At 41.3% G+C, this 19,978-nt stretch overlaps 1 protein-coding gene and 1 non-coding gene across 4 annotated transcripts in view; both read left to right on the forward strand.

The window, feature by feature from the left end:
- Ano2 (anoctamin 2) overlaps window positions 1-19,978 on the forward strand; it is a 333,798-nt gene that overhangs the window by 175,770 nt on the left and 138,050 nt on the right. The gene's annotated exons all lie outside the window — the stretch shown is intronic.
- Window positions 1,774-1,877, forward strand: LOC131907534 (U6 spliceosomal RNA). The gene has a single exon (XR_009378439.1). It is a non-coding gene; the product is annotated as a U6 spliceosomal RNA (small nuclear RNA).

Consider the following 19,978-nt stretch of genomic DNA (forward strand, 5'->3'; position numbering starts at 1 on the left):
CATGACCTGTGTTTGTCAGAATCCTTTTCTTGTTCTTTCAATTCTGGGAATATTGTAAATGCTTCTTCCTGTGCTATAAATCTAAGTGTTGATGGGTGATAGTGATGGTGGACATGTTGCTGCAATGATATCTGATGGAAAGGATTCTTCTCTTTCTTGGAGGAAGAGTTGTGTTCAGTACCCACTGCAGAACATGCTTTGGGGCATCAGGGAGTATGAGATGGCTATGAAAGGCACCTGTTCTAGGGAGCAGACTGGAACTAATAATCAAAGTCTAGCTAGGCTTGTTGGGTGCATGCACTGTTTTCACCCCAGTGGTTCACCTGGACACCCCTTCACTGTCACCTCAAAACTCCATCTTCTCTCCACACATACCTTCCGATTGAGTGATAAAGGCACTATCCTTCACTGAGGCTCAGATTGACATGGGACACCCCCTAAGACCACACAGCTGTTTGTGGGGAAGCCAGTCACTGGTTCTTTTTAACCCCAGAGACCCACCACTTTTTTTCCCTTTTAAAATTTTGAACATATCACGTACATTTAAAATTGAATTTAATTCTCATACTCTAGAAATCACCCAGGTTTGATGTGGGCATAGTGACACATGCCATGCTTGGGAGGCAGAGGCAGGAGGGTTAGGAGTTGGAGGTCACTTTCCTTCAGTACTTAATACATTGAGGTCAGCCTGAGCTACATGAGACATATATATATATATATATATATATATATATATATATATATATATATATATATATTACACAGTATAAAACTCACCCATATAGTTCAGTTGTTTCCAGTACCTTCATGGATTTATGCAGCTGTTCTGCACAATATATGTTCAAAGCAGTTTTATTGTTCCAACAAGAAATCCTGTCCCCAGCTGGGGATGTGGCTCAGTGGTGAAATGTTTTTCTAAAATGCACAGGTTCCTGAGTTCATGCCCCAGCACTGCAAAGTGAACCAGCATGACACAAAACAAACTTTGAATAAAACTTTTAAAAATGTTGCTCTTACCCAGTTGCCAAGCTGTGGAAAACAACTAATATTTCTTCAGTGTCTTGAGATGTGCTGTTCTGGAGTTTTGTGCAAATGGGTTCACTTAATATGTGGTGGTTAGCTTCTCACTTGGGAAAATGGACCAATGTCATAGCTTCTATCAGTATCTCACTGATTTGTATTGCCAAGTAGTATACCATGTTTGGAATTTGGTTTATTTTATTTATCTGTCCATTGGTTGATGGATGTTCAAGGGATATCCCTTTTCCCAGTTATAACTAGTAATGCTATGGATGTTTGTGTCTGATTTTTATTTAACTATGTGTTTATGGTTTCATATATATACATGTGAATCTAACAGTAGGATTACTGGGTCATATGTTAACTTCTGATAAGTGGTTATGCCGTTTCCACATCAAACACTTATCAGGTGTGTTTTAACTTTATTCATCCTACTAACAGAAGTGGTATCTCATTGATATTTTAATTTGCATTTCCTTAATGAATAATGATGCCAAACATCTGCTCCTATGCTATTGGTCATTTCTATGTCTTTTTAAGAAATCCTTCACCTATTTAAGAATTATGTTAATTGGTTTTTCATTCAAAATAGAGGGTTTTTTTTTTATATATCTGGGACATTAGCCCTATATCAGATAACATAATTTATAAACATTTATTTTTATTTTATTGATGATACCATTTAAATGACAAGTTACCTATTTTTCCATTGTCAATTGTACTCTTGTGTCATGTGTAAGAAATTATTGTACAGTGCTCGCTTCTAAACATATGTACTAACATTGGAACAGTACAGAGAAGATTCCGTGACCCTGTAAAAGGGTGACACACAAGTTCATGAAGCCCTCCATACTAAAAATAGAATTTATTGCCCAGCTCATTGTCATGAGGAATTTTATAACTCTAACCCATATACTTAGATTTATGAACACTTGAGCTAATTTTTGTAGATGATATAGAAAATCCAAATGAAGTTCTTGCATGTGGATACTCTGTTGTCTACTAAAGGAGTATTTTGCCTATTGAATTATTTTGACATTCTCATAAAAATTAATATACTGTAAATGAATTTACATCCAGACAGTTTTTCCATTGATCTACATGATGTTGGATAAAAGTAGTGAGAATGGAATTGTCTTGTGCTTGATCTTAGAACAAAAAACATCTTTCATCATTGAGTATGCTGTTGGCTATATCCATTGATTAAAAAAAATATAAAATTTACCCAACAATGAACACCATATCATGATGACACTCATTTGAAATGACAGGTTCTTCATTGTAATAAGGTGGTAACTATGTATCCTTGTTGAGGAGGGCCAACATGGTGAGGCCCAGAGGTTAGCACACTCCGAGTCAGAACCTGGAATTACCACTGCACTTTTACCATGCAGTACAGCCCTTTATGGGGGTCTCTTCTGCCCCTTTGTCTCATGGAGAAAATAGGCATTAGAGCCTCTGCCCTTCTAACAGTTGGTCATTTTTTTGGTTGATAGTGTCATGATGATGGTGGTCATCAGCCCATCTTTAGGAATTGGACTGTCCCTTATGTAACTTCTGTAGCACTAATTTGCTACTCTTATAGATGCTCTTAGTGACTTCTAAGGATCTTGACATCAAAGAAATGGTAATAGTGATGGTGAAAGTAACATTTATAGAGTTTATATTCCATTTATATTTATATTCCATTTATATTTCATTTCAGTTTCAAACCCTATTGGTCCCCAATTCTGAGATGAGAAAACTGAGATTTAGTAAGGGCAGTCACTTGCTCAATTGAGTCTACATGTGGTAAAACCACAGTGTTCTCTTAACTTGGAGTTCCTGGGTCTTCCCTTATCAGATCTTCACACACTCTAAATGTCTTGCTTGCTGCTCCCCTGAATGAAAGGCAGGGAGTCCTATAGTACTTCATGGAAACATGGTAAGAGACAGTGTGTTGCCTGGTAGTGAGTGGCTCTGTAAATCCTAGCAGAGTGACACTATTTACCCAAAGTCCGCAAGAGGGTCAGCAGACAGTAAAGGGAACTCAGGAAGATAAGCACAGATATATGCTGTGTTAGGAATATGATGGAGTCTGGAACTGTTAATAAGAGAATTGGTTGGATTTATTTCCTAAACAGATCAAATCTTTATCTAGAATACCCTATCCTAGACAGTTAGGCAATTTCCTAAAGTCCCCCATTGCCAGTCTAATCTTTTCCCCTGTTCATATAAGATGGCAGAGTTATAAATCGAAGCAAGATGCTAATTATAGATGGCAAGAATGAGAAGCAGAGCTGGGTTTTACTTATCAACCCTCTGAGAGTCCATTCAAGTCCTAATTCTAGCCTATGCATCCTTTTCTTCCATAAACTAATTATCTTATAATATATATATATCTCCCAAAGCAAAGCTCATTTTTCATAGAGCAGTAGGAAGGACCATAACACAAGGAACTAATTATAAAGGTGCTAGAGGAAGTGATGCTGAGGCAAATTGGGGACACTGAGGCAAGGAGAGATTAGCAATAGTAGGGAGGAGCTACCACTCTGCACTGGAAAGAGAAAGGACAGTGATGGCATCAGAACCTGGAGTCATGATCACCCGATGGGAACTGGAACCCTGCAGGGAGAACAGCCCCTCTAGAGGCACAGTCTAAAGCAGATAGAGCATTGGGGAGAGATACCTCGAATCTCTCAAGGATCCACCCTCCAGTTTCCCACCAGTACTTCCCACTGGCTCACTATACCCAAGGACAGTCAATAAATCATTCTGGGATGGATGGTTATTAGATCAGTTCCCTGTGTCAGTGAATGGAAGCAGGGGGTGGGTCTCAGAGATAGTAGATCTGAAAGCATCTCGTAGAATCCTGGCATGAAAGTCCAGTCAGTACTTTGGTCTGTTTCTAAACTCTGTTAGCCTCAGACCATGCACACTCGGCTTGGCTGAAGAGGTGAAAGCTCATTGGAGACTAGAGAGGTAAACATTTGGGGAAAACACAAGAATTCTCACCACTGACATTATGAATGGATACACGAAGAGTCACTTACTCAGACCACCCTTAAGTCATTGAGCTGTTAAGAATATTTATGTAAGTGATGCAGAGAGAGAGAGAAAGGAGAAGAGAGAGTGGGTGTAGGGAGGGAGGACTTTAAAACAAAATCCTATTTAACTAGTTCCTAGAAGTCACCTCATAGAACGTATTGTCACCCAAATATTTACTCAGTGTGGATGCAGGGCCCATCCCCCAGTCCTGCCTGGCACTATCTGTGATGTTCTAGGCCATGAATGTTTTATGGGGAACACTGAAACTAAGGAGACCTGAGCCAGGAGGAGGTGTATGGATAGACGGGTGTTAATTTACTATTCTATGAACCACCCTGGGGACAGTTATTTCTAAAGAAAGCTCATCAAAACTTAAGGCATTGAAACATTTACGACAGATGCCTCTGGCAGGTCCAACAAAAAAACATGTGGAATAAATTATGCAGAAGTGTACAGCCTTCAACAAGGCTGTGGGACAACAGTACCCGGAAGCTGAGTGATTGTCAGTGTGGGGCGGGGGAAGCAGGGTGGAGGGCCCTTTCTGCACCTCTCTCTGTGGGCCAAGGTGGGTGTGCATCCATATTTCCTTGTAGGATTTTGGTAGATTGTTAGAATTTTCTACAACTTAAAGTTCCCTTGAACCTTCCTCTGAAAATACTTAATAACTATGTGAGGGTCAAAAATAGAGTAAGTTTTTTAGTCTCTTCTTGGGGACTAAGAAGATTTCTCATGGGCAGAGATATATTAGACACAGAAAGAGACTCAGTTCGCCAAAGATTTCCATAGAGAAGATGAAGTTTGAGGCTGGATCTTCCTTGAGATCTCTTTGTTTGCACCCAAGCCTAATGGCTTTCTTCATCTTTCAGATCTGAGTATCTTATGGATACTTTTCGGTATTGAGGGATGTCTGAACTGTGGTTTTCATCTACATGGGCTTATACACTGAAGGATGATGGGCGCCTAACTTGAAGGATGTTTGAGATAGAATCGGTGCCTTTGTTTCTCAGCCTATCCTGGAGCTCAGAGGATAAGCCCTGAAGTCTTGTGACCCTAGGGCAATTATCCCCTTCTTGTGAGATTCATCATAGTTGTTGAGGAGGACAAGACCACAGAGTCACTACCAGGCTGACATGGAGCTTGTAAAATATAACTGTTACAAAAGGCTGCCTCCTGGCAATTTTATATAGTACTGTTTCTTGTTCCTATTCATTTTTAACTAACTGATTTGGGTTCTGGCTTTTCTTTCTCCTATTTTATCATTCCGTGACTCTCCTTTGTCATCTCTCATGGAGTGTGGCTTCCATTTCTCACTTCTGGGCCCATCTCCACAGAGAATTTCTAGCCAAAAGAAATGGCTGCACAAAAAAGCAGAGAAATAGATGGGACAGAGGAAAGAAATGACGGTCAGTCATGTTTGATTATAGGATGTGTGTGTCTTCCGAGAAGTAATAAAGGACCTGAAGTTGGAATGGAATTTTTCACCTCTTTCACTCATTGGTGGGTCCCAGCTACAAGATTCCACCTAGTGAAAAGAGAGCTGGGAAATGTAGTCTCTGGCTGGGAGCCTGCAAGCCACAGAGACCAGCCACCAAAGAGACATTCTCTGCTTCAGTGTGAGGTAGTGAGGGGAATGGGATATGGGCCACGTAAGTGGTGGGAAGGTTTAGTTTTGAAAAGGCAACAGGTGATTCTGACATTACCTCTTGAGAATTTCTGTGGTAGGAAATGACAAAAGGAAAGAAGGATCTGGAAAAGGAACATGCTGTTATAAATCAGTGAGTGAGGAGAGTCACTCACCTGTGATGTCCCCAAGGTTCCTGGCTAACTCCTTCAGGAAGTATGTCCCTCTCACTGAAGTTTAAGACTGACCCTTTCTGCACAGAGTTCAACACAATTTTACACCTTGCTATAGGTAAAGCTTTATTTGTTCTAAAGAAATTTGTTCTTAGACAATTTTGTACGTGTTTCTAATGTATCTTAGTTACCCCTAGTATCCCCCCCCACCCTTCTCAGCCCCACTTTTTCTCTATGCTTCTCTCGACTGTATTCATGTCTTTGCTTTGTGTCCTACAGAGTTTACTAAGGCCATCTGTGTGACCCTGGGCTTGGAACTACCTGTTAGAGCCTGAAGGGCTCACCAGTGGCTACACAACTCCTGGAGTCTTCTGTTAGCTGCCATAGTTCAGCCGTAAGTGGTAGAGTCCCATGAGAGCCTTTGCCATCCGTAGCTGATTATTGGGCAGGCTCAATTGGTTCAGGCCCAGCGCCAGTGAGCACAGCTTCTGTGTTCATGATTGCCATGACAGTGTCAGGCTTAGAAGACGCTGTTTACAATCCTTCTCCCTGTCTCCTGCTCTTGTATTCTCCCTGCCTCACTAACGCAATGCTCGTGAGCCTTGCGTGGGTAGTATATATCTTGACTGGGGCTGAGCATTCATCCCTTTTTTTTTCCTCAGAATCTTGTGCAGCATGGGTCTCTGCATTCACCTCCATTCACCGCAAAGGGAGACTTCACTAAATTTAAGAGCAGCCTTTCTCTGTGGGTATAAATGTAGCTATTTAGAAGGTGATTTAATCCTATGTCAATTAATAAATTGCCATGGTAGGTTCCCTCTCTGGTGGCCCAAAACCCTTCTAGTCAGGAGAATTGTACCAGGTTTATAGTGGTAGGCCTGGGTTCCCTCTCGTGGAGTAGGGCTCAGATAAGTATGGAGTCATTGGTTACTTCCACTACAGTTGAACCAGTCAGTGGGCACAGCTTGTCTGGTATTGTAGTTCAGAGAGTTCACGGCTGGACAAGGAATCAGATGCCTTACTCCCCCAGCAGTCTGAGCAGTACCCTAGGGCACTCTACAAGCTGGGCAGCAGAGGGTCATTTCCAGCTTAGTTTCAGCTTGATTTCTCTGTATCTGGCATACATGGTATGGGGTGTTTTCGCGGTAGGGTCTTATCAACCAGTGCCAATGGTGGAATGGTAAGAGCAAGGCTGAGGTGTATGGTAGTTCTAGTTCTACTTTTTTTTTCTTTTTAGGAACTTCCATACTGATTTCCAAAGTTGATACATCAATGTACGCTCCTATCAGCAGTGGATAGGGGTTCCTCTTTACCCACAGCCATGTCCACATGTGTATTCTGGATGAGGGCCGTTCTGATTTGGGTGAGATAGAATTTTAAAAGTAGTTTTAATTTACATTTTCCTGATGGCTTCAGATGTTGAATGCTTTTTAAAGTGTTTCCTAACCATTTGTATTTCTTCTTTGGAGAACTCTCTGTTCAGTTCCACAGCCCATTTTTTAATTGGGTTGTTTGTTTTCTTGGAGTTTAGTTTTTTTTTGAGTCCCTTGTATATTCTAGTTACTGTCTATCAGATGTATAGCTGGCAAATATTTTCTCCCATCCTGTTGGCAGCCTCTTCACTCAATTAACAGTTTTCTCTGCTATGGAGAAGCATTTCAGTTTCATGAGGTCCCATATGTTGATTGCTGGTCCTGTTTCTTGTGCAGTGAGAGTCTTATGCAGAATCCGTACCTTTGCCTGCATGCATGAGCACAATCCTGACTCTCTTCTCTAGCACTCTCAAGGTTCTTGGTCCTATATTTTATTCTTTGCTCCATCTGGAGCTGAGTTTCATGAAGGATAAGAGGTGGAGATCAACTTTCATTCTTCTACATGTTGATATCCAGGTTTCTCAGCTCCGTTTGTTGAAAATGAGGTGGTTTTTTTTTTTTTTTTTTGCAAGTGAAGCTGGAGTTGTGTGGATTTCTTTATATTTATATCTAGGATTTCTTAGTTTCCAAGATTGCTCTGTCTACCTTTGTTTCTTTGTGTTTCCATATAAATTTTAAGCCTATAAAACATATGTCTATGAAGAATGTCTCTGAAGTCTTGCTCGTGAAGGCACTGGATTTGTAGGTGACTTGACGCAGGGACTGTTTTCACAGTATTGATTTTTCTGATCTGTGATGCTCTCTTCTCCTTCCTTCCTCGTTTCTTTTTTCAGTGTCTCGACCTTTGTTGTAGATGTCTTTCATTTTCTTGGTTAGGTTTATTACCAGGTTTTAAACTTTTTATGACTGTTATGAATGAGATTATTTTTAGCACGTTTGTCATTGGTATATAGAAAGACTGCTGCTTTTATGTGTTAATTTTGTATTTTGCTCAAAATGTTTATCAGCTCTAAGAGGTATTTTTTTTTTATGGTAGAGTTTTTAGGATCAGTGATGTCTAGGGTCATAGCATCTGCAAACAAGGGATACTTGAAAGTCTTTTCCTAGTTGTGTAGTTTTTATTTCCTTCTTTTGTTTACTCCTCTAGCTAAAACTTCAAGTACTGTATTGACTAGAAGTTGAGTGGATACTCTTGTCTCACCATAGTGGTAATACTTTGAACCTTTCTCCATTTAGTGTGATGTTGACTATAGGTTTATAATATATAGTTTTTGTTATGTTGAAATGTGTTCCCTCCATTCCTTCTTCATGACTTCTATTATGAAAAAATGCTAGATTTTTGTCAAAAGCCTTTTCTGTAGTTATTGAGATGATTGTGTGATTTCTATCTTTGAGTCCATTTATATGATGAATTACATTTATTGATTTATGCATGTCAAACTATCCTTTTTTATTTAATATTTTTATTTTATAATTAACTTAATTTCACATATCAGCCACAGATTCCCCTGTCGTCCCTTCTCTCCCCCAATCCACCCCCGTTCCCCCCTCCTCCAAGGCAAGGTCTCCCCTGGGGAGTCAGCCCAGCCTGGTAGACTCAGCTGAGGCAGGTCCAGTCTCCTCCTCCCTGCACCAAGGCTGAGCAAAGTATCCCAGCATAGGCCCCAGGCTCCAAAAAGCCAGTGCACCAAAGACAGGTCCCTGCTCCACTGCCTGGGGGCCTCCCAAACAGTTCAAGCTGATTAACTGTCTCACTTATCCAGAGGGCCTGCTCCAGTTCCATGGGGGCTCCTCAGCCATTGGTTCACAGTTCATGCATTTCCACTAGTTTGGCTATTTGTCCCTGTGCTTTTTCCTAGCACGGTCTCAATATCTCTCACTCATACAGTTCCTCCTCTCTCTTGCTGATTGGACTCCCAGAGCTCCACCTAGGGCTTGGCCATGGATCTCTGCATCCGCTTCCATCAGACACTGGATGAGAGTTCTATCATGACAGCCAGGGTGTTCTGCCATCCGATCACCAGAGCAGATCAGCTCAGGCACTTTCTCGACCATTGCCAGTAGTCTACAGTGGAGGTATCTTTGTGGATTTCTAGGGACCTCTCTAGCACTCTGCTTCTTCCTATTCCTGTGGGGTCTCCAAGGAATGCTCAATCACAAGGACAAATGCTCAACTATGTTCATAGCAGCATTATTTGTAATAGTCAGAACCTGGAAACAACCTAGATGTCCTTCAACTGAAGAATGGATAAATAAAATGTGGTACATATACACAATGGAGTACTACTCAGCAGAGAAAAACAATAACATCATGAGGTTTGCAGGCAAATGGATGGAACTAGAAAAAATCATCTGAGGTAACCCATACTCAGAAAGACAAACATGGTATGTACTCACTCATAAGTGGATACTAGATGTAAAGCAAAAGATAACCAGACTGCAACTCACAATTCCAGGGAGGCTACCTAGTAAAGAGGACCCTAAGAAAGAACCAGGGATCGCCCAGCAACAGAGAAATGGATGAGATCTACATGAGCAAACTGAGGGTGACGGGAGGTAATGGAGGGCAAGGTTCGGGGGAAGAGAGCTTAGGGGAGCGGGAGGTCCTAGCTGAATCAGGAGAAGAGTGGGAGAATGAGGACGGAGATACCATGATGAATGTCAAACTATCTTTGTACCCCTAAAATGGAACTAACTTGATCATGGTAAATGATCTTTTTATTGTGATCTTGAATTCTGTTTACAATTATTTCATTGAGAAATTTTGCATTTATACTCATCAGGGAGATCACTCTGTAATTTTCTTGTTGTTGTTGTTGTTTATCTTTGTTTAGTTTTGTATCAGGGTAATACATTTATTTATTTAATGTGTGTGTGTGAGTTTTGCTGTGTGCCACATGCATACCTGGTATATATGGAGGCCAGAAGAGGGTGTCAGATACTCTGGAATTGGAGTTCCAGATGCTTATAAGCCATCATGTGGGTGCTGGGAATCTAATCTAGGTCCTCTAGAACAGTGATTCTCAACCTGTGGGTCGCAACCCCTTGGGGGTTGAATGGCTCTTTCACAGGGGTTGTCTAAGACCATTGGAAAACACGGGTATTTACATTACAATTCGTAATAGTAGCAAAATTACAGTTATGAAGTAGCAACGACATATTGTTACGGTTGTGGGGGGGGTCACAGTTTTAGGAAGGTTAGAACTATTGCTCTAGAAGAACAGCCAGTACTCTAAATCACTGAGCCATCTGTGGGCCATCTCTCTGACTCAACAGTAGCTTTCCTTCCTTTCTATTCTGAGGACTAATTTGGGTAGTACTGTTTGAAGACTTTGTAGAATTCTGTAATGCATCTATCCATCTTGTCCTGGGATTTTTTTTTTTTTTTTTTGGTTAGGAGGCATTTTTATTGTTGCTTCAGTCTCATTGTTAGTTATAGGTATATTTAAATTATTCATTGCATCTTGATTTAATTTCAGTAGGTTAGTGGAATATAAGTATTTAAGGTACAGACTTATGTGCTTTTTAGTTTCATTGGTATCTATAGTTGAGTCTCCTTTTTTGTTTCTAATTTTGTGATCTCCATGAGATTGGACTACATTTGACCAGGCCCTTCTGGCTTTACCAACTTCTGTCACATAGCCAGCTGTTGTTCTATGGACCTGTCTTTACGTGAGACTTGGCTCTTCTCTCATGAAGCCTTCACTATCCTTTCTTTATTTTATTCTGTGTTTTTAGTGTTCTAATTGTAATATGGCATGTGGATTTTTTTAGGGGGTCTTGTCCATATATGTATGTGTATCTCTTTCTCAAGATTTAGGGAATTATTTTAATGATTTTATTGAAAACATTTCCTATTTCTTTGACCAGGAATCCTTTTCCTATGCCTATAATTTGTGTGATTGATTTTCTCACGATGTCCCAATGATCCTGCATATTCTGTTCATGTGTCTCCCCCCACCCAATGTATCATTTCCTTTGTGTGAATGATCCAGTTTCTCTATCTTATCTTTAAGCTCCAATATGATATTCTGTCTATTCTATGACCCATTTTATAGATGAGGTTGTCCATGGAACTTTTTATTTAACTAGTTGAAATTTTAATTTCTGTCTTCATTTCACTTTAGGGTTTTTTCAATATTTCTATTTGTTTATTAAATTCTATTTTTGTATCTTGAATTGTCTTTCTTATCCCATTCAGTTGTTTGTGGTTTGGAAGTGTTTGTTTATTTCTGTGTACTCTTGGTTCATTTGAGTGTTTGTGTCCTCTTTATATTTGTTTTACTCTTAGAACGTAATTATTCTTTTAAATCCTGTGTCTTGAATTTCATTTAAGTTGTTCTGCTTGGGAATAATTACTATAGGATTGATGGTTTATTTTTGTGGGGAGGGAGACAAATTGTCTTGATTTTTTCATATAGCTTGGGGGTTTGGTTGTTTTGGTCAATAAGATTTGAAATTATTGAGTGAGCTTATTGGTTATATCTTTTAATATGTGTTTTCAGTCTACCTGGGTAGAAGCTTAAGGTAGACAGCAGGCTGGGAAGATGGAGGGAGACTTGAGCTGGCTGAAGTGGGTCAAGGTTAGGGGCTATCAGGCAGGGCCTCTGGAGAGGTTGGTTGGAGAGGGCACCCAGGGCAAAGGAGGGGTGGCAGGCTGGTGTGTATGTGTGCATGCATGTGCTTACAATCTATCAAGGTCTGTGCTTCTGGGTAAGGTTGCATGTGACGGATAGACTGGAGAGGCTAGCTCTCATGGTGGGAGATGGCTGTAGGTGTTCAGAGTAGGTGGTGCTGTCTTTCTGTGTTGCTCTGGGGAGGGACACATGTGGTGGTTAGGTTGAAGGAGGCTCCAGGAACAGGGGAGGGGTCACAAGTGGTTGGGATGGGGTAAAGGAGGCCTGCCTATCCTGGTCCATGCCAGACTGGGCCACATGTCATAGGTAGTTTTTGTGTAAGCTAATTGAAATTGTTTTTTTTTTGTAACTATCTCTTGTAGTAGCATAAATAATACAGAAGACTATTTTTCTCTAGAAACATTTTAACAACTACAATAAAGCAAAATTATCCCTAGATCTTATGTCCTCTTAATATCTGTCACCTAGAGGCAACCATAATTATCCTTTTAGTTTTAACCTTTCCAGACTTTTTCTTATGCATTTTCATTATTGAATTTATATTTGCTTTGGCAATAAAGCACACATGTGTGTGTGCATACACATACACACATGTGAGAAAGTCTTGGATAAAAGATTCCATCAAACCATAGTTCCTAAACTACATTCCAGTGTACCCTGTGGTGTACAATGACTTTCCAGAAATGATACTGATCTTTAAACATCTTTGAGGGAGGCCCAATACTCAACAGATTCTACACAACTGTACTCAGTGCGTCAATGTTAGATAGTACCATATGTCTCAATATGATTGTATTTTAGTAACACCATGTGTCCAGTAGTCACAGTGTAAGACCTACACAAGATCCATAGAGACCAAGAAGCACAGGCTTTATTCACTTGATTTCTGCATCCGCTTCCATCAGACACTGGATGAGAGTTCTATCATGACAGCCAGGGTGTTGGAGAACCAGGTTGGAGAACTTAGAGAATATCCAACAGGTGCACACATGCTATAAGTCAATAATTAAGGATGAAATAAAATAGTATTTATTTCTATTTATGTATATTTTCCCCAATGACTATTAAGTTGTCAGGACGTAAATACTTATGAAGTTGTTTGCTACTTAACTACTTAATAAATCCAACTGCTAAGCACTTATTTTAACCTAGAGGTAATGCATAAAAGTCCCTGAGACATTATGGGCATGGTGAACTGAGAATGTTTAGGAATAGCTGTACAAAAACCTTTTTATGTTTAACAGAGATTGAAGAGTAAAGCACATAGCCAAGAGCAGAAAGGCGTACAAATATGAACACTGAATTTCAAAGCCACGGGGTTTATTTGGAGGTGGCAATAGTCTGTAGCAAACTGTGAGGAGGGAAAGAACTGGATGCTGGCTTCCTTACCACCTGCTCCTGGGGTCTCTCACTGACTTGTCTCTTAGGTCTTCAAGTAGATCTGCTCTAGTACTTTCTCTTGCTGTCTTTAAGGCGCCCCCCATTTGTGTGTATTTGTGTGTGTGTGTGTGTGTGTGTGCGCACGCGCATGTATAGGAAAAGGCACTGAGGGTTTTTGGTCATGAACATCCTTTTAAATCTTTAGGACATTGCTTTACTTACAATCTCCAGGGTGGCTTGGGTTTCATGGAGAAGGATGCCAGAGAAGTGTAGAGTGTGTCCATAAACATCACCCTGCATGGAGCATGTAAATTATTCATTCCAAGCAAAGACTCCTCGGGTGGCCCAGGCCATCAGGATTGAGACTCTGGCCCTCTTCAGCTGACAGCCCATTCTCAGCCTCAGAAGTTCTGGCTAAAATAAAACCTTCTCCTCTGCTCATTGTATACATTTCTACTGGGTTGTGTCTAAATTAAGAAGTTACAAATAAGGACAGCTCCAAGGCCTGGGCTATGAGAAGTTAGAGAGAGATGGGAAGTTCATGAAATGAGAGAACAGTTGGAGAGAAGCTGAGGATAAATATACCCTCTCAGCTGAGACAAGGCACACTCAGCATGGTACTTGGGACTAGACCCTCACAGTTCCTCAGAAAACACAAAGCCAAATATGCTCAATTACAGGGAATGCTGGAGCAGCGTAGCTGGTAAGGGAGGCCAGCGCATACCAGTAGGGTGTGTGATGTTAGCCACTATTGACTTGCAGTTTGGACCTTTCTCATTTCAGTTTAAATGATTTTTCCATATACGGCCTGGAACATGTAAATTAAATTTGTCTTTTGCTGTTAGGGCCAAGATCATTATTTCATTCCCTCAGAATTCTCTGGAAGCACAAGTCCTTCAAACTCTCTTGTTCTTTCTTCCTCAATGTGCCAAATGCTCAAAAGTGCTGGGTGAAAGGTTTCTTCTGGAGTCAAAAGGTGTTTTAAGTCTGGTTCCTTGGACCTGGTGGTGAGAAGATGCTTTCAGAGAAGACATGTGGGATGGTCCTTTCACAGTCAGAAAGGCAGCGACTTTAGAACCAAGCCTCTGACCACCATTGCCCACACCAGAGAAGGCCATAGGAGCCTTCTCCTCATCCAGCACAAAGGCTTGCTGTAGCTGGTGGAAAGGCGTGGCAACTCAAAACCTCCACAGTGCCATCACTGAATCGACTTCCTGTTCTTTCTGGGCATTCCTTCACTTTCGTGAAGAATAAAGAACTAGGAAAAAAATACAAAAGGTCTCCACTTCGGTTTTGAGTCTTCCTGATGTAGACACTGAGTCAGTGATTTAGGTGCACGATTTACTTTAAGATAAAAATCCCTCAATAGGTGGGTAAGGCAATGAGAGAATGAAGGTTAGGTAGCCGGCAAAAGGAACCTCATAAGCTAGGCTGCCACTGTGGGCAACTGGAACTTGACTTCACTGGCAATTCATGCCCTTTGGAGCTATACTGCCCAAGGATGAGTGCCCATGTCTGTTTCCATTGTGGTAATGAAATAACTTAGACTTAGGGCAATCTATAAGCAACGGGAGTCTGTTGCTCACTAGTCATGGAGGCTGCAAAGTCCAAGGTCAAACGACCAGCAGATATGGTGCCTGAAGACCTACTTACAACATAGTGCCCTGTTACCTTTTCCTCACATGGTGGAAGGCAGAGGGCAAAGGGGCACCAAATGCTACCTTCACTCTCATTTGTGGAGTACGAATATATTCCTAAAGGTTGTGTCCTCATAAGTCAATCACTTCCAGAAGGACTTACCTCTTTCTACCGCCACATTCAGGCTAAGGTTTCAGTGTGTATTTTGGAGGAAAGGAGAGAGGGAAGGAGGGAGGAAAGGAAGAAGGGAGGAAAGGGGACAGGGAAGGAGAAAGAGAGAGTGAGAGAGAGAGAGAAAGGGAAAGAGAGAGGCACAGGCAGAGACAGAGAGATAGACAGAGACAGTGAGAGACAGGGAGAGAGAGTGGGGGAAGGTAGGGAGAATATTCTGCATTACAGTCCCTTGAGCATGCATGTAAATAGAGAAGTCTCAAGGCGCCAAAGACCCCCAGACAGAGAAATGCGTATCTTACTATTGACAACTGGGTTCCAAATTGTAAGGGTAAACGTCCAGGAATTTGGACTGATGATGACAGTATTAGTGCCCCCAAATCCGAAGGTACATGAGCCAAATTAGTGAGAAGATCAGAAACTTGAAAATTAATTAAAAAATATTTCTATTAATTATTTGAGAATTCTAAACAGCATATCTGATCATATTCATCCCCTCTTCTAACCGCTCCCAGATCTACCCCCTTCTTGCCCAGTCAACTTTGTATACTCTTTAAAAAATAAAACAAAACATAAAGTCCAATTTGTGTTGTTCTTATACCCTTGGGTGTAGTGTTGTCCTATAGAGCTGGAGCATGGTCAACTTCCCAGGAGCCACACTTTTCAATAAAACTGACTCCCCTTCTCTCATCAGTTGTAAATTGATATGTGATGTTCCTCACAATAGTAGTGAGTTCTCCCTTATAGCCTATGGCCTATCTAGTCTTGATAATGATGCCAGATGTGGGTTATATCTTGTGGAGCAGGTTTTAAACCCAATGAGACAGTGGTTGATTACTCATATGACATTCATGTAACTATTCCACCAGTGGGCCTGTCTTACCAGGACAGTTATTATTGTAGCTCACATCTGGGTAGCACTGATAATCACTTTCCTCCTCTGGTAGTATGTGTAGCACCTCCTATGAACTCTAGCCAGTAGGGATGAAACTTCTATGTCAGTACCAGCGTAGTTTCTTTATGTTCTATGACTCTAGTATCTTCAGCAACAGGGTCTTACTGTCAAGTTCTGGAGGGTAACCAAGATCAATGACAATAGACTGTAATGTTTGGGGATCTATGAAGCCTCCCTGGCCTCAATTTTTAAATCTCTGCTTCTCAACAGTCTTTCAACTCTCCACTCAATCCATGATCCACTGTGTCTGTGACTAACAGGTTCCATAATCAGACTGATGTATTGACTAGAGTTTCAGTCCAGTACTCAGCTTGTTATGTTTGGAGGTCTATGGGACCTCACTAGCCAACAACTTCAAGTGAAGTAACCAAATTCTGGCACCGGGCTTTTTATTTGTTATTGTATGGTGTTTAGTGGGGGCATTGAAACCTCATTATAGGGTAACTCCATTTAAATTCTCTTTCTCCCTCTCCCTCCCTCTCTCCCTTTCCCTCTGCCCTCTCTCTCCTTTACCCTCTCTCTCCCTCTCCCTCTCTCTCTCCTTCTCCCCCCACCTCGCTCCTACACTAGTAGATTTCCATATGACTTTTTCAAGATGTCTTTGGTGATAGTTATTCTTTTTTATATTCCCTTCCATCCCCTCCCTTTCCAATCCTCTGTTTTATTTAACCCTTCCCATTCCATTATTTAAGAAGTTGTCAGAAGAGCTGCCAAGTTGAACAAGGATGGTGTCCTTGTCTGCTTTCTGTTGCTGTGATATTCAACTTGGCCAAAACAACTTGGAGGAGGAGAGGGTTTATTTGGCTTATATTTTTAGGCCACAATCCATCACTGATTGAAGTCAAGACGGGAACTCAAGCAGGAACTGAAACAGAAGCCATAAGGAATGATGCTTACTGCCTCACTCCCAGGCTCATGCTTCCTTATACAGCCCAGGCCCATCTGCCTAAGGATGGTGCTTCCCACAGTAGGCTTGGCCATCTCACATCAATATTCAATTAAGACAATTCCTCACAGACATGGCCACAGTTCAGTCTGATTTGGTCATTTGTCAGGTTACTCCAGTCTGTGTCAGGTTGACAGCTGAAGCCTTCTAGGAAATCCCACTCCTTATCAGCTTGACACACAAACACATCCCTTTAAACCACAACCTTTTATTTCTTGTCCCCAAGATGACATGTTGATATCATAATACAAATAAAACATAATTCAGGTTTAAAGTCCTACAGTCTTTAAAATATCTCAAAACTTTAAAAGCTCAATGTCTATTTTAAAATTCAAAGTCTCTTAACTGTGGGCTCCTGTAAAATAAAAAAATCAAGTCATGTGCTTTCTTATTCTAAGAGGTAAGAACCTGGGCATAGTTATAATCAGGTCAAAGCAAAATCAAAATTCAGTACTGTAAATCCGTGTTCTGTATATAGTTCAATGTCTGGCACCTGGGACTCACTCATCATCTTCTAGAATCCAAAAGATTTAGACAGCTAGCCCCACCTTTCTAGCTCTATCACCTGTAGCACACACAACATGTCTTAGGCTCATGCGGGCTCCTGTCCTTAGCATACATTCCATTGTCCTGGCATTCCCAGTATTCCGGGGTTTCCATTGTAGCTGAGGCTACACCTTCACCAATGGCCTCTCTGGTTCTCAATTCAACAGCTTGACCCTGGGACATGGTGCCAAGCCTCATCCACTCTCCATGATCCCCTTAATCTTCTACCTCTATTACCTTCAAAACTTGTACCACATGGGCGATTCTCACACATTGCTAAGTTTGGCTTCCAATTTGAGATGCAGCCTAGTTTTCCTGGACCATAGCTTCTGTGTGCTAACTCTGAGACACACTTCCCACAAAAATGTGCCTCAGTGATGTCAACATCTTGTTAATCACAGTTGATTCTCCAGTCTGAGTTGATCAGCACCCACTGTTCCAGCCAAGCAAAGAAGGGTTCACTTCAGCAGTGCTGGTCTCTTGTTAATCATAGCTGATTATTCAGCCCCAGCTGACCGGAAACCAGATTCTCAGTCCAAAATATCACATGAATGGCCTGGATAGAGTCTTTGCTTTCCTCTGAAACTTGACAAGCCAGGCCTCCATTGTCTGTGTCTCTCTCTCTCAGCATTTCTATCTTCCGAGCTTCCACAACAATAGCTCATTAATCCCTGGGCACTCAAAGGGTTTTCTAGCCCAAAGTTCCTAATGCTTACAGAATCTTTCAACAAAACAACATGATCAAGTCCATTACAACAACACCCCACATTACAATTTCTGTTCTAGTTTTCTTTTCTGTTGCTGTGATAATTCTGACCAAAGTCATTTACATGAGGAAAAGGTTTATTTAGCTTATACTTCTAGGTCACAGTCATTGGAAGGGAGGAAGGAAAGTCAAGGCAGAAACTCAAGCAGGAAAAGAAGCACAAACTATGGAGGGATGCTGCTTACTTGCTCACAGAGTCATGCTGAGCTTGCTTTTGTATACAGCTCAGACCCACCTGCCTAAGGATGGTGCCACCCACAGTGGGCTGGGCTGTCCACCACTAATCTTCACTTAAGACAATTCCCCATAAACATGGCCACAGGCCAATCTGGTCCGGGATATCCCTCAATTGAGTTGTGTCGGATTAACAGATGACTTTAGGTTGTGTGAAGTTAATAGCTAAAGCTAATGAGGAAAGATGGCAAAACAATCTGAGACAAGTTACAGGAAAATGGGAACTGAGAAAGAAGATGATATTATTGAGGGAAGACCAGGGCCACCTGGGTTACCTGGAGCCATGGCAGAAATACCCATTGGAGGATGGGACTACAGGGAAGGGTGATGCACTGAGTGAGTCCAGGGGGCATGGAAGAGCTGTAGCTGTTGTAGGAAACAGATGGAGAGACTAGTGATGCTTTTGTGTACCCTTCCCATGTACCTACCAGCCTTTCACCAGTACCTACCATTGGCTGAATCCAACTAGAAGTCAGTTAGGATTGGTACTGGTCATAACCTTCACGTGATGTAAAGCTGGGTGTCTACCCTCAAGTCTTTTGCTCTTTATATGCATCATGAGTTGGGCTCATATTCTCCAAAGCAGATGCTGGGAGTTTCTGTGTAATTTGGGCAAAATATATTTTGAGAAGTGATGAGTGATAGAATAGAGAATGTCCTCTTTATCTCACTGTCTCCTGTGTATCCCAGGCTCTCCCTGTTACCTCTGCCATTTGCTTGAGCAGAAGGACCTTGGATTCCATACTTTGTGATTTGATTTATGTCTCTTGCCTGTATCCCCTTATCCAACCTTCCAGGATCAGAGGTTTGGGTTTTGCAGTTTCAGTGAGATGAGAGTCCATCTATTTTGAAGAATAAAATGTTTTGGTAGCTGAAACACACATGTGTTTTTTCTTTCTCTGAAGTTATTGCTGTTTAGACATATAATTATTGTATTTCCCAGGAGCCAAAATACCAATGGTATTAAAAATAACCATCTGAATGCCAACCATGGGTTACCCCTATCCCATCCCTGGGATTTCCATGCATTCAGTGGGTTCCACATTTATTCTCCCAATCTTCCTTGGTTCCATAGTTGAAACAGACAAGAGAGAAAATTGACATAAGGCCCACAAGAAATCCAATGGCAGGCTCTAGTTCCCTGGATTACTTTATGAGAGTTAGAGCCAAGTAATGGACTTAGTCCATCCATGCCCAAGAACACAGGACCTATACTTTCTTTGAACATTCAGTGTCAGATGAGTAGGTATGTTTCATAGTTCTGGGCTGCTACCTGCTATGAGATATTGCAATTCAAAGCAAGTTATATCTATAGTTCAAGGTGAAATATATACTAGAAAGGGCGTCAATAGAGGTACCAACTCTAGAAGCTGAAGCAGGTTTACTCTTGGGGGAAGTTAGAGGATTTGAAGCTAGTTACATGTGTTCTATGATCTTCAAGTTTGAGGACTAGAGCAGGGTGATTCGGGGAAGGAGGCCATCTGATGTTTA

The sequence above is a fragment of the Peromyscus eremicus genome, chromosome 3 (genome assembly GCF_949786415.1).
Source record: "Peromyscus eremicus chromosome 3, PerEre_H2_v1, whole genome shotgun sequence".
Classification (NCBI taxonomy): domain Eukaryota; kingdom Metazoa; phylum Chordata; class Mammalia; order Rodentia; family Cricetidae; genus Peromyscus; species Peromyscus eremicus.